Here is a 13,971-nt window from a genome sequence, read left to right on the forward strand (position 1 = left end):
ATACCATTATTACTTTAGGATTAGTTTAACACAAAGTCAGGGCTGACCCGGGACCATTGCTGTGAGTCACAGTGCGCAGCATAAAGGTCCTTTCACATCAGACGCAGGATGTGCTGCTAATGCTAACTGCTAACTAAAAGCAAAGGATCCAGAATTTGTTGCGCTGGCTGCTGAGCTCTGTGGGTTTTTGCAGCAGCTCTACCTGTACTAGATGCACCTGCTCCTTGTCGTTTCTATCTCTGACTTTATGTCCTCTACAAGAGTTTCTGTTTTTTTTGCTAGTTCTTCAAATGTTCAATAAAAACATGTATGCTAATTCATAACGAAGAAAGCTTTGTAATGAAGACTGTCATTTCCAAAACACTGCCCCCCCCCCGCGGTCCGCAGCGCTGTTGAAAAGGCTGTGGAAGTCCCTGTATAAAGCACGTAGACCTGTGACACACAAATCACCAAACTCGGACGACCACAGACTGTTTTCCTTCCTGGTGATGAAGGAAAACGCTGGGTTGGCATGTAAAAGGGCATTTATTCCCTTCAAGGACCTGCAGTTCAAAAAAGTGCCCCTCCAACAGCCAAACCCATCTGTTCTCTGATTGGATTGTTACATTTGTGATTGACATGACATTGACCAATCAGATGACAGGAAGAAAAATAGGGTCAAAATTCGTACTTGTAACTTGCAGAGGGGTTTTTGGCTAAGTCCACACACAAATCTTTTTTACACATACAAATCTTTTTTACGCACGCACAAATTCTTTTTACACATACAAATCCTGATTTACAAGTACAAAACTGATTTACAAGTACAAAATATTTATGACCACATTTTGAGCCCATACTAACGTTTTTAAAAAAACGCCCGTTATGTTAGCTTACTAGTTTGCCATTAGCCAAATTTCCAGGGGTAAGCTCCTTAGACTTCCAGTGGTATAAATAAGATCAAATACCATGTTTTAGCTAGACTCACTGTTTGCTAGGGCTGGATACTTCTGTAAACAAAGTCCCCCAAAGTCACCATGGGACAAGACTATCACCTGGACACTGACCACTTAAGCTCCAGCCACAAGAAGAAATGGCTATCAGCATCAGGTAAGCAGTGTTGGGAGTGACATGTTACTGCCATTACATTTTTTGGTAATGCAGAAATGTAACACATTACTATACTGAGTTAAGTAATCACATTACAGTTACGGCATTTCTTATGTTACTAAAGTCCTTCAGATATCTGGCAGATGGGTGGATAGAAATAATAATAATAAAAATTTAAAATGTCAAGCATGTCTATTTCTTCCTGTGCACTTCCACTACAATGAGCTAATTTCAGGAAGGAGGAAGTTGGTAGAGTGGTCTATAACTTTTGAGGAGTGTCGATATGGACTTTGCTTTTATTTCCATTGCACCAAAGAACAAGAGCCTAGTGTTAAAGTGCAAACCGCATTAGGACAGAAACAATACTCCTAGCACAATGTCTCTGCTTTGCAAGCGCCTGCACACACAGCAAAGAACCCTGAGTGTATGCCAACCCCAGCCCAGGAGCCAGAGACTGAACTTCAATAGGTAACACAGGTAGCTTGTAGTATCGTAGCCTCCATTTCTATCTGTACATATTTCCACAGTAGAATTACAGTTTTATTCCGAAGCTTTAATAAAACAACAGTAATGTCATGACTAGGGTAACAAATGAGTTTGTCCAGAGAGTACTCTTAAGTAACATAATCTATCAACAATCAACAATTAATGCAGTATTTTGTGTAACAACCTAATGCTGCAGATGAGTAAAATACATAGTCTCTCTTTTTTCCCCCCCAAATGGCTTTATTGGTGCTTTATTCTGCTTTTTGAACACCTTGTAAACTCTGCTGGGGGAATTTTGCATTTAAGGCTTGCTGGCAGGATGAAAAGAAAAGGAAAGAAAGAAGGCTTTCTGTCTTTCTTCTCTTCACTCATTTCTAGAAATGAGTGAAATCCAGAATTTTTTCTCTTAATGCATCATATTTTAAAGGTGTAGCACCTGCAGAGATTCCCTATTTTGCAGGAGCACCTGTGTGATGGTGAACTGTGAGTATAAAAAAATGAAATAAAACGAAATCTAAAAATACAAAATATTTCTTTCACTTGAAATTAAAATGTCACAAGGAAAAAAGGTACTTACTCAATGGCTCTGGCCCTGCTGTGCCCCTGATTCACTGCTCATACCTAAACAAACCAATAGTCTTTCCTTTTGAGTCATGCATCAACCAAACCTTTTAAACACAACGCACTGCAGGGCAATTCCCATAGAGTAAAGTAAAAACCATCCAGAGCGTCACAAGTGGTGTTGGGACAATTTATACTGTGTTGTATTAGAAAAACAACGTTCAGACATTGGTGACCTTGGTTACGGCCATGGTGGCAGGTTATAATATTTTTCTATAAGACAGATTTACAGTATCAGGGTCACTTCACCATCTCCACCAATAGTGTCTCTATTCTTCTGGATTCTCGCCACCTTTGGCAGTGTCTTTCTTCTATTGCTATTGAACCACTGGGTCAGCAGCTAATTCAGTCAGTATCCATATTTGTCACATGTGCTATATGTGGGCCTCCTGTCCTTCGGTTTTCTCTGTCCTTGTGCATGTATGACTTCGTCTATACCTGCTTCTCAACATCTGAGTGAATCCCATTGATCTGGGTGATTTATAGCTTGATGTTCTGCTCTGCCACAAAGGAGATAGTTGTTTCAAGCTGAACATGCTTGTAAATTAGTTTTTCTTTTTTTTTTAATTGAAGTTGCCTCCTCACTCACCAGGGTTGCAGGTCCAATAGTTGTTTTTATTGCTTAAGAAGGTTCCTAACTGACCTGGAAGTAGCTTCATAATGACAGCTGGCCAATTCAAACTAAAATACCAAGTGCTTCCTTTATAACCTCCTTTAGTGTAGGACACGCAATGGATACAAAGCGGTATTATCTCGGAGGTGAGATAATACTGTGTATTTCACACAACTGCTATTTAAAAAAAATCAACATAACTGACAATTGGTGATAATCACGTGCGTGATAATCGGTATGTTTCTATTTCATGCCACAATCCCTTCATATGTTTTAAACCTTCATCTACAGGCTTGTAAAACCCACGAGTGAACTATGAACTGTATGCTGCTGTAATAAAATGAGTTTATTATGAAGCTGTTACCTTACCTAACATATATCTATCTATCTATATATATATATGTATATATGTGTGTGTGTGTGTATATATATATATATATATATCAAGGTTGTTTATCATGGTTCAGTTTGCATTAGTTGTGCCCTCAGTTTATCTATTGGTGTTTTGCTAGTGTTTAGGATTAACATAAATTCTGTTCATTTTTGCCACAAAGCTTTAATTAATTGGCAGTTACACTGGATCGCCAGTTGTTCTGTTTCATGTGAGCCAAGTCAACAAAATCCACTATTACATTATAAAGTAAACCGAGCACCACATTTCTCTTTTCCCTTATACATTCTTCGTTGACCTCATGACATTTTCCGCTGAGGTCAAGGTGTAGTGATTAGGAGAAGACCTCAGGAAGAGAACTCAATAAAACCCTGAAATTACATGGTGCATTTGTGTCACCGTGGAGGACAATCTGAAAGGAGCGCTTCCAACACGCTGTGAAAATAACACGTCCCTGGTTGGGGCCTCCATAGGTGGGGTTAGTGGTGGCTGCATTGTTCTGTTGCAGGTGTGTGAATATACCCTGACCTTTTCGTGTCAGGGATTATTTTTCAAATCAGAATCTAGCACTCAATCAGATGCAGACATCCTCTGGATTGTTAAGCCAATTATTCCTTGAATATGAGTCATGTGACACCGTATTAATGCTGGTGTGCAGTATGTATGGATGAATAGTTTCTGCATGCTTTGTCCTTGCATTTGCTTGGCGTGTGTGTGTTGCATGCTATTTGCTCACCTCTGCCTGTGTTTGTGCTCGTGTGTATATGCTGTCATATATTTGTGCACATGTGCCTGCTTGTGGGGGAGAAGCACAAAGCCCTGTGCCGGTAGACAAAGAGTAAGCCCCCATCTCCCTCGCTTCATCTTCCCTGGTGGGGAGATAAGACAGTCTGTGCCCCAAAGGGGGGCCGGGGCTTGGGATTGGGGGTGACGGAGGTGGTGGGGCGAGGACAGTCTAGCCATGTTTACATGCTGGGAGTTCAATAGGGGGTTTAAAGAAGATGACAGTCACTTCTGGCTTTCATATGCCACTTTAACCCCAGTATGGCCGCCCTCTTGTCTTTCCTGACCTGCACATACTAAAGAAAACACAAAAAACAAACACAAGTACAGATGGGCTGAAACACGTGCAAACACACATGCACACTGAAGTCCTGTTACATGTAAATAGCATGCTCTCTTGCTATGAAATCTTTCTGGGTGGTCAGTGAACACTGAAGTGCAGTAAATTAAAAGACTTTGCTATTACTGTAACTAAAATTAGCTGACACTAGCAGGAACACAGCTCCCTGATTGTAATTAGAAAAATGTTTTGAGCACAGCACTTTTAGTGTGATGAATTTTGAGCCAACATTGATCTGGTGCTTACAGACAAGCTGGCTGTAATTGGAATTTGTGAGTTTCTAAACCAGTGCTTACTTCCTTCCTCCGTACGACTGTGCAGCCACATATGCCTGCATGTAGAGCACAGGAATACACGAAAGCAGGATCTCTTGAAGGTTTCTGAGGGACGTTTTGAAACTCTGTCTTTTAAATGGCAAAACGCAGTTACGACAAAGAACAGCACGGAAATCACCTCACCACACACCAGTGTAGCTGAGAGAAAAGCACAATGTACACAATGTACACTATTAAACATTGTAAGTTCTCAAGTTGGAACCTCATTTGTCTTCACAACTGAACTTATTTTCATTCAAGAAACAAATTTTGAGCTTTGTGACATGGTCCATTATTCTGCTGTAAATCGCCATATGAAGATTTGTACACTGTGGTTGGTCTTAGAGGTGGTCAGCAGCAATACCAGGGTAGGATGTGACATTTAAAAGATAGTCAGTTGGTATTATGGGGCCTAAAGTGTGCGAAGAAACCATTACACCACAACCAGCAGCCCCAAACTGTTGATCTGTGCTTTGATATTGTTTGTCCCAAATTCTCACCCGAACACCTGAATGTTGCAGCAGAAATCAAGACCACTGGACAAAACCATCTTCTGTTGTCCAGTTTGGGTGAGTCATGTGAATCATAGCCTCAGTTTCCTGTTCTTTGCTGAATGGAGTGGCGCCCGATGTGGTCTTCTGCTGTTGCCCACTGTGTTGTGCGTTCAGAGATGCTCTTCTGCATACCTTGGGTATAGTAAGTGATTATCTGAGTTGCTGTTGTCTTCCCTTTGAAACTGTCTGGCATCAACAAGACATTTTCGCAAAGATCACTGCCGCTTACTAGATAGTTCCTCTTTTTCATACAATTCTCTGTAAACCCTAAAGATGGTTTTGTGGGAAAATCCCAGTAGATCGGCAGTTTCTGAACTATTCAGCCCAGCTCATATGGCACCAACGATAATGCCACATTTGAGTCACGTAATTCACCTTTCTTCCCCTTCTTCAGAAGGAGTCAAGCATGTGTACCTAATAAAGACGTCAGTGAGTTATACTTCAAAATGATAACAGTAAGCACATTTTCATTTTTAAACATTTTTAGCACACACAAGTAGAACTGTTCTTTCTCTATCACTGCACAGTTACTGCAGATGAATCATTTTTAGGAAGTTATTAGCACCAGATTTGCATTGAGACAGGGCTGTAGCTTGTAGCTGTTAGCTTGATTTGCAGTTAACATATTATTTTCTCAATTCATTAATGCATTTCAGTTATAACTATTCTTTTTATGACTGGAAAATGGAGAAAAGAAGCACCAAAAAGTAGGGATTAGTGTTGTAGAGCATAGATTGTAAAACTTAAACACAGTGACAAAATTACTAAATTATGAAGAACAACTGAACAAAAACCAGCTGGTATACTGTGAAAAACCTGTGCCGTTTCAGATTTAGGCATCACAGGCTCAATGACGAAAGAAACAGGATGACTCGTCTTCAACTGTCTGTTGGCTTTTCACAAATATTGCAAGCCTCACACCGTATCTGATTTCATTTACTTAAGCAGCTGCAACGTCTTTCTGGCAGAGCAGAGCGCTAAATGAAATTGACTTTAAAGTGTAGACCTGCAAAAGCCATGCAATTGCCCGAGATCAAACTGGCAAACAACAAAAATTATAACACAATTTAAATTGTTTTCCCCAGCTGTGTGAATCATCGCCTTAATATCTTTCTAAGCGACATTCCACCCAGAATCTGTCTTTTGAGTACAAAATGCTCAGCAGGTCTGCTTTTAGCGATGGTTTTGCAAAATAAAGATTGTTTGGATTTCTGTATTCTTCCATAGATACCCCTGTTTTATACATTATACCCTCTACATGGCCATAACATTAAATCATCACATACATCCCTCTCTCTGATGCCCTTTCTCTCCCATTTGTATTGAATACTGTGCGCTTATTATTACCAAGATAAATCAAGAGAAATGCCAGTGAACACTCGAAACATAACCTATGAGAAATAATTCATCTGCGCAATATCACCGTGGGACAAGCTTGAGATCACTACAATATCGTATTCCTTTCCTTTTTCAATTACGTTAACCAAGCAGAGACATTTCCTAGCTTGCCTCTTGATTATGAATTGCACTGTCCTCTGTCCATTTGGACCTTTCTCCCACAGGCCAACACTGTGATGTCACACTACCTGACAGAGACCTGACTTTAATAAAGCAATGGGAAATTTATTTTCAAAAGGAAGGAAGCAGTGTTTGGCGACAAGATGACTGCCAAATACAAGGGTGAAGGCACGTCCTGCAGGGAGTGTGTGACCTTTTCACACACTAACACACAAACACTGATGTCTTAAATCAAGTGGTCTCTCTGAAAGAACACCAAGTCCTGTGGCAGCAACACGGAGCTGTGCAACATGTGGGTATATGCGCAGCTGAGTCAGTGTCTAGTCGGCTGTCTGCGACCGCATTCCTTGCAGCAGGAGGGGAGCAGAAAAGGTTGAGGGCTAAACCGCCACATTGCTGCTGCTCTGCTTACAGTTTGGTGCGAGGTGACAAACGGCTACATGTGGATTGCAGTATTATGGCATTTTACAACCAGGTTAGCACTGCAGTGGCAACACAAACCTCACCCACAGTCGAAGTCATTATCCAGGCTGTTGCATTCTTGTGTTGTGTGTTGCATTTCTTGAGAGAATTTGTGACGGAGACAACTGGAAGGGGAAACGGGGATGAGAGAAGGGGTCATAAAATTAATTAGATTTGAATGTTTTGAGTTAAAAGTTGGTTTAAAATTGGACTGGAGAGCCATCGGGGTTGTCGGTCCTTGTGTTTATGTGTGTCTTTGTTCTGTGTGTAAAGCTGACTTTGCAAGATTCCTGTGTGGATTGGAGTAAATGAGGGCTGTGGAATTTGAGTGGAGGGTAATCATCAGACCTGCAGGAGTAACCAGATACCGAGCGCCAGACTTCAGAGGAATGGGAATCCCTCCACACCAACATACCGCCTTCTGCAAGAGACACATTGGCTGGGCCAGAACAAGCCGTCCAGTCTCCTTCCCCCCCACATTCAGTATCTCCTTTTTTTGTGTGCCTCTAAAATGCACGTGTAAAAAGTCTCTGTTTACAGCTATACTGTACTGATCAACTTAAATACTTCCTGGATTACTTTTACAGAATCAAGTGTGAATTATGACAATGAATCGCAGCATTTATTCAACACACTGGACTTTCTGAGAAACTGGTTGCAGACGAAATTAATCTGCATAAATTAGATGACTTTTACTGCAGAGGCTGTGGTGGCTGCATGTGGTTAGATTCAGGAAATAGAAGAACTTTTATCAAGGTTAAAAAGCAATTTCTCTTTAACCCCCAGCACATGGGTGTTAAATCAAGATAATGATATTTCCATAACCTCAACACCCAGAATAGACCTGACCTTTAGGCAGTATTAAAACACAAATACAGTAACTAAACAGCACATTATGATAAAGTGGCTTCAGCAGAGAAATTATAGTGATCCTTTCTGGAGAAATGCACACTCTTGACTTTTTATTTTATTTTTTCAGTGTAAAAAAAAGCACACCTCTCTCTTTCAATTCTAAGGAATGTTTTCTGTATAGAAACATAATAAAAATAATCTGATTGTTATCAGGTCTTAGAATTAGCTAAACACAACCTCATATGAACAACAGCACATAGTATGCTACACTGCATTGCCACTTGTTTAGCAGAAGTTATAGTTATAGAAATAGTACATGAAAAATGAAGTACACACATAGGACTTAAGAGGTTAAGTAGCTGCCAAGTGCAGCTAATCAAATGCAATTGATCATGAGCAAGTGTGAGCCCTCCTATGAAAACACAAGTTGCAGTAGTTTGCTGGACTGGAGCATTCAGGTGTGTGTTGACACGTGCCAAGGAGGAAAGACATCAGCAGTGACGTTAGAGAAGCAATTGTTGCTGCCCATCAATCTGGGAAGGGTTATAAGGCCATTTCCAAACAATTTGAAGCCCATCATCCTACAGTGAGGAAGATTATGGAGAGGAAAGTATTCAAGACAGATGCCAATCTTCCTAGGAGTGGACTTCCAAGCAAATCACCCCAAGGTCAGACTGTGCAAAACCCCAGAAAACACATCTCAGTCTCCACGGGCCTCAGCATGTTAAATGTGAAAGTTCATGACTGTACAGCTAGAAAAAGATGGAACGAGTATGGCTTTGGAAGGTTTGGCAGGAGAAAGCCTCTTCTCTCTAAAAAGAACATGGCAGCATGGCATGGGTTTGTATATCAGCCTAAACACCTCATATTGGCAGAGGGTTGATGATCTGGGCTTGTTTTGAAGGCACAGGATTTGGGCACTCTGCGGTCACTGAGTCAACCATGAAGTCGTCTGTACACCAAAACATTCTATAGTAACATGTGAGGCCATCCTCAAATTTGGGTGAAACTGAGTCATGCAACAGGACAATGAACTCAAGCAGAGCGGCAAAAATTTAATGGAATAACTAAAAAAGATCGCCATGTTGAGCAGCTGACCTATTTTAACAGTAAGAATAATTTTTGCACATCAGGTCATCTCACATATCAACCAGCATATTAAGCTCATACCTCTTTTGCACATAAATCAATTTAATACTTCAATTTTTCCTTTTTGTCTCCATTTATTTATTCATGCTATTTGTATTTTATCTATTGTACATATTAACCGGCATCTGTGTGTGGACAGCGGAGAAAGAATTTCATTGTACAGAGAAATGCTTTTTCTTGGTACACATGACAATAAACGCTTTGAATCTTGAATGTGGCGATGGCCCAGTCATGGTCCAGAGTGCTTGAGAACATAATGAACAGGTACGTTTAGTCATGAATGAAGAGTGATCGAACAGAGCTTAAAACTGGCAATGCTAAGTAGCTAACATTAGACCAGGGGTGTTGAACTCCAGGCCTCAAGGGCCGGTGTCCAGCAGGTTTTAGATATCACCCTGGGTCATCACACCTGAATCAAATGTTTATTACCAGGCCTCTGGAGAACTTCAAGACGTGTTGAGGAGGTAATTTAGCCATTTGAATCAGCTGTGTTGGATCAAGGACACATCTAAAACCTGCAGGCCCTCAAGGCCCGGAGTTTGACACCCCTGCATTAGACTGATCGGGTATGGCATGTCTCAAATGATAAGGTATGTTTGAGGTCACCGGTTTGGGATTGTCTGTTTTCTTAAAATCATCCCACAAGCTATATCCTAAATCGGTCACCTTCATGCTTAGATAAGGTATTTGTGAGGTCCAACTAACAATGGAATATATACATGCAGGGATATACTAAAAGTACCTGGATACCGGTCAAAAACTTTAATGTTGACTAGGACTCACAACTGAGATCAGTAGTATAACCAAATCACTCGTTGTTGGTGGGGTTCCCTCTCTTCAAGTTGTACACTCCTCTTCTATTTGGTTAACAAAAAAGTGGCAGAACAAGAAGTACCTGAAATGAATAATAGGAAATGGTGGTACCGTCAAATTATAGCTTAAGTTATGTGGCAGGGTTTCAGAAGGCTTTGTGGTTACGCTATACCTACTGGATAGGTTTATCACGGAAAGTACACATAGTTTAAGGATAGATATACGTAGTCAAATGTATACATAAGCACATATTTAAGTTTGTTCTGTGTCTGCTGTGTTAGTCCACCTTGGGGCCTTGTTATGTGAAGAACCAGATCAAAGCATTAGTCCTGAATCAAGCAGGAAGAAGAGATAAAGACATATAAAGGGAGGGAAACACTGAATGTATCGGGATGAATGCTACACCTTCTGTTTTTATCTCCTCACTCAATGCCATAACAATACGTGTTGCAGATAAAGGCTTGTCTATTCAAGCATGCTTGATTACAGACTTGTTGGAAATCTGGTTTCTTTTGTGCTACACTGACAAATTCGCCGTCTACTTTGCATTGGCCTCGGAGTGCCAAAAAACTTCCTTGCTTCTATAGTTTGACCTGTCTGCCTCCACCTTACTATAACAGATTTAAATTGATTTTCTTTTGCAACATTCACAGTAGTGAGAGCTAACATTGTGAAAAATTTGAAAACATTTCTCAGACATGTTTTTGATACTCTCGATTCACGATCACCTTGAAGAGAAGTAACACACTCAAAAAGGGTTGAGACATTGACCTGTCAACTTTGCGATTTTGCTGTGCTGTTAACATCATGTTCTGTCTTTAGCTCAATTAAATACACTCACTGGCTGCTTTATTAGGCAAACCTTTGCAACTCTTTGATAATGCAATCAACTCAAACTGATACAATTAAGCATGTAGACGTGGCAAAGACAGGGTGCTGGAGTTCAGATGGAGCATCAGAACGAGGAAGAAAGGTTATTTTAACTTGCTCTAAATGTAGCATGACTTTTGGTGCCATCTAAATATTTCAGAAAATGGGATCTACTGGGATTTTCCAAGACCGCCATCTCTAGGGTTTACCGAGGATGGTCCTAGAAAGAGAAAAATTCAGTGAGCATCAATTCTCTGGGTAAAAGTGTCATGTTGATGCCAGAGGTCAGAGAATGGACAGACTACTTTGATCTAAGGGGAAGTCAACAGTAACTTAGATTTCAACCAAGGTATGCAGAATGCACGACATGAATGTACAACATATCAAACCTGGAAGTAGATGGGCTACAGCAGCTGAAGACCACAGCGGGCGCCACTTTGTCAGCTAAGAACAGGAAACTGTGGCTAGAGTTTGCATGGTTTCACCAAAACTGAGCAACAGAAGTTTGAAAAATGTTGCATGGTCTGATGAGTTTCAACGTGGGTGGTAGGTTCAGTATTTTGTGTAAACAACACGACAGTATGTATCCATCCTGCCTTCTATCAACTGTTCAGGATGGGGGTTGTGTAATGGTATGTCGAATAATTCCTTTGTACCCCTTAATATCAGCTGATCTGCATTTAAATCGTATTGTAATCGAAGGGCTTCCATAGTCACCGGGTCTTGGTCCAATATAGCGATGCTGGAAGGTACTAAATGGTGATATTTTCATCATGGATGTACAGCCAAAAGGTCTGCAGGAACTGTGTGATGCTGTCATGTCAAGACGGACCAACATTTCTGAGCAAGTTTGTTAAATCTATGCGATGAAGAATCAAGACAGTTCTAAAGGCAAATGTTGGTCCAAACTAGTACCAGCAAGTTGTAACTAATAAAGTGGCCAGTGTGCACATGAATTGTTCTACTACATTAAAATGTGAGACTTCAGAAACGGCGATCCTTTTTTGTTTAGAGCAAGTTAAATAATGTCATCAGCATATAATAACATTCCCAGAATTCCAATACGAACCCATCACAAGCCTAAACAAGAACCTAAACCAACCACACAACGGGAAATAACTGGAGACAAACACTCACATGACATGACAGCATCCACTCGTATCTTTATAAACCCGAACATGAGCAGCGGTTCCTTGATAAAGAGACTTAATGAGATTATAAAACTTTACAACAATTTAACAGCCAGGTGTGTTTTTTTATACATCCAGGCATGATAAAGACAGGATTCAGTAAATGGAGACATAAGAAAAAATCTTTATGATGTAATAAGTCATTGATGTATTGCACTGTGCATGACCTCTTGATCCCTCCTCTCTTCCCTCCATTTATATTTTCTTCCTCACCAGCGCGGCTTTGGCCCTTTGTCGTCCTCCTCCCCTCCTGTCTCTGCTCTCTATGAGAGGTCTTTTCCTGTTGCCCTTATCTACGAAGGAGCCAGCAACGTTGACGTACTTCCATGTTGTACTGGGCGAGCTGTACTCTCCAAACAAACACACTGGAGCTGAGAGAGACGGAGAGACACTCTGGCAAAAAGAAGATCAAGATAAAGGGGAAAAAAAATACCGCCAGGGAGGGACTGTTTTTTTTTTTTAAAACAAGATACCAGAGAGAGAAGAAAGTCCTGGTGGGTTTGTTGTGCTGTGTGCACTGTGTGGTAAATATCAAGGATTACATATACAAATATAGTTTTTATCAACTGAATAAATATTTTTGTTCCTCCCCAAAGTTTCTTAGATTAAATCACGGGGTTACAACGTCATTGTTATTTCTTAGAGTGATCTTTGTAGTTGCTGTACTTGTAGATTTTTTGAAACGTACTTTTTTTAAATAATCAAAGAAGGTAATTTTATTGTGTTTCAAACAGCATACTGACAAGCACCTCGCTCCAAATCGCCACAGTCACACCCAACGGAGCTCATCATTCGTGAGCAACACGCTGCTATTTCATCTCAGCCCCCCCACCACCACCACCACCACCTCTTTTACACATCACTCTTTGGGTTGTGCAGCGATGCCTGATATTGAATGGTACTGAATGAAATGCTGGAGAGAGACTTGGAGTGGAGTAGATGCTGGCTTTCATCCAGTAACCTGCCATCATTCATCTGGGCAACAGGGGTTATTGAGAACAATCGCAGACGGAGAGAGAGAAGTGTGCTGACAGGCTTTATATGTGTGATGATGTGTATGGCTCCTTCTGCAAAGAGCCTGAGAAAATGTTTTTCATTCCGCCCTTTCTGCCATTGTTACAGGGAAGCAGACGTTTTTGGAAAGCTAGATAAGATAAATAATTCTACGGTATGAAGCAAGAAATGCTTTACAGCACTGTGGCAGCAGCAGCAGAGGCAAGTGGAGAAGCAACAGGGGCCTAACTGGCTTGATATTTTTACTTTGCAGCCCTTGCATTGAGTAGAAAAGAAGAAAGTCAGAATTGAAAACTGCTTCCCCAGCTAACCTAGACTGACCATGTCTCCAACCTATTACTGAACTGAGCACACAGATTAAACTGATGTTGACCTTCTGGTCTAACTCCTGGTGAACAAGGAAAACAAACACGGTGCTGTCAGACTTTTTTAAAGAAGAGTAATGTTACCGATATGAGTGAGCGCTGTTTATGGTTTCATCACATGGGTCCTTTCTTTTTCTAACATTTGAACTTTGGTCACACTAATACAGCTTATGTATTCAAAAACAACAGCTCTGTGTTTTTCTTTTAAATCTTTTTTTGTGCATTTAATTAAAGACCACATGTGCCGTCTCTTTGTGGCAGGTATTTTCGTACTCTTTTGGTACTTTGATGAAATATTATTTCTCTGTCTCTTCAGCACACGTTGTCAGAATCACAGAAGAATAATGATATTTATTTTAACAGGTTTGTTGGAAGTGTGATTGCATGATTTGTTCATTTGCACAACCATGTAGTTTCTATAATAACACTGTTTCAAAAGTAGTTTTAAATAAGTAATCATGCAGTAGCTTCCATGATAAATCCGACTCATTCCAGTTTGCTAAATTTTAGTGTGAAGTATGAGAGCTTATTTCTGCTGGACATTGGA

General features: G+C 40.5%; 1 long non-coding RNA gene across 2 annotated transcripts; it reads left to right on the plus strand.

The window, feature by feature from the left end:
- The first annotated feature begins 9,669 nt into the window (after nucleotides 1-9,669).
- Nucleotides 9,670-13,971, plus strand: LOC102081351 (uncharacterized). Of its 2 annotated transcripts, none has more exons than XR_266710.3 (3): nucleotides 9,670-9,762; nucleotides 12,262-12,569; nucleotides 12,780-13,971. It is a non-coding gene; the product is annotated as an uncharacterized LOC102081351 (long non-coding RNA). The 2 variants fall into 2 exon arrangements; XR_266709.3 differs by having other exon boundaries at nucleotides 12,262-12,539.

This window comes from Oreochromis niloticus, linkage group LG7, assembly GCF_001858045.2.
Source record: "Oreochromis niloticus isolate F11D_XX linkage group LG7, O_niloticus_UMD_NMBU, whole genome shotgun sequence".
NCBI lineage: Eukaryota > Metazoa > Chordata > Actinopteri > Cichliformes > Cichlidae > Oreochromis > Oreochromis niloticus.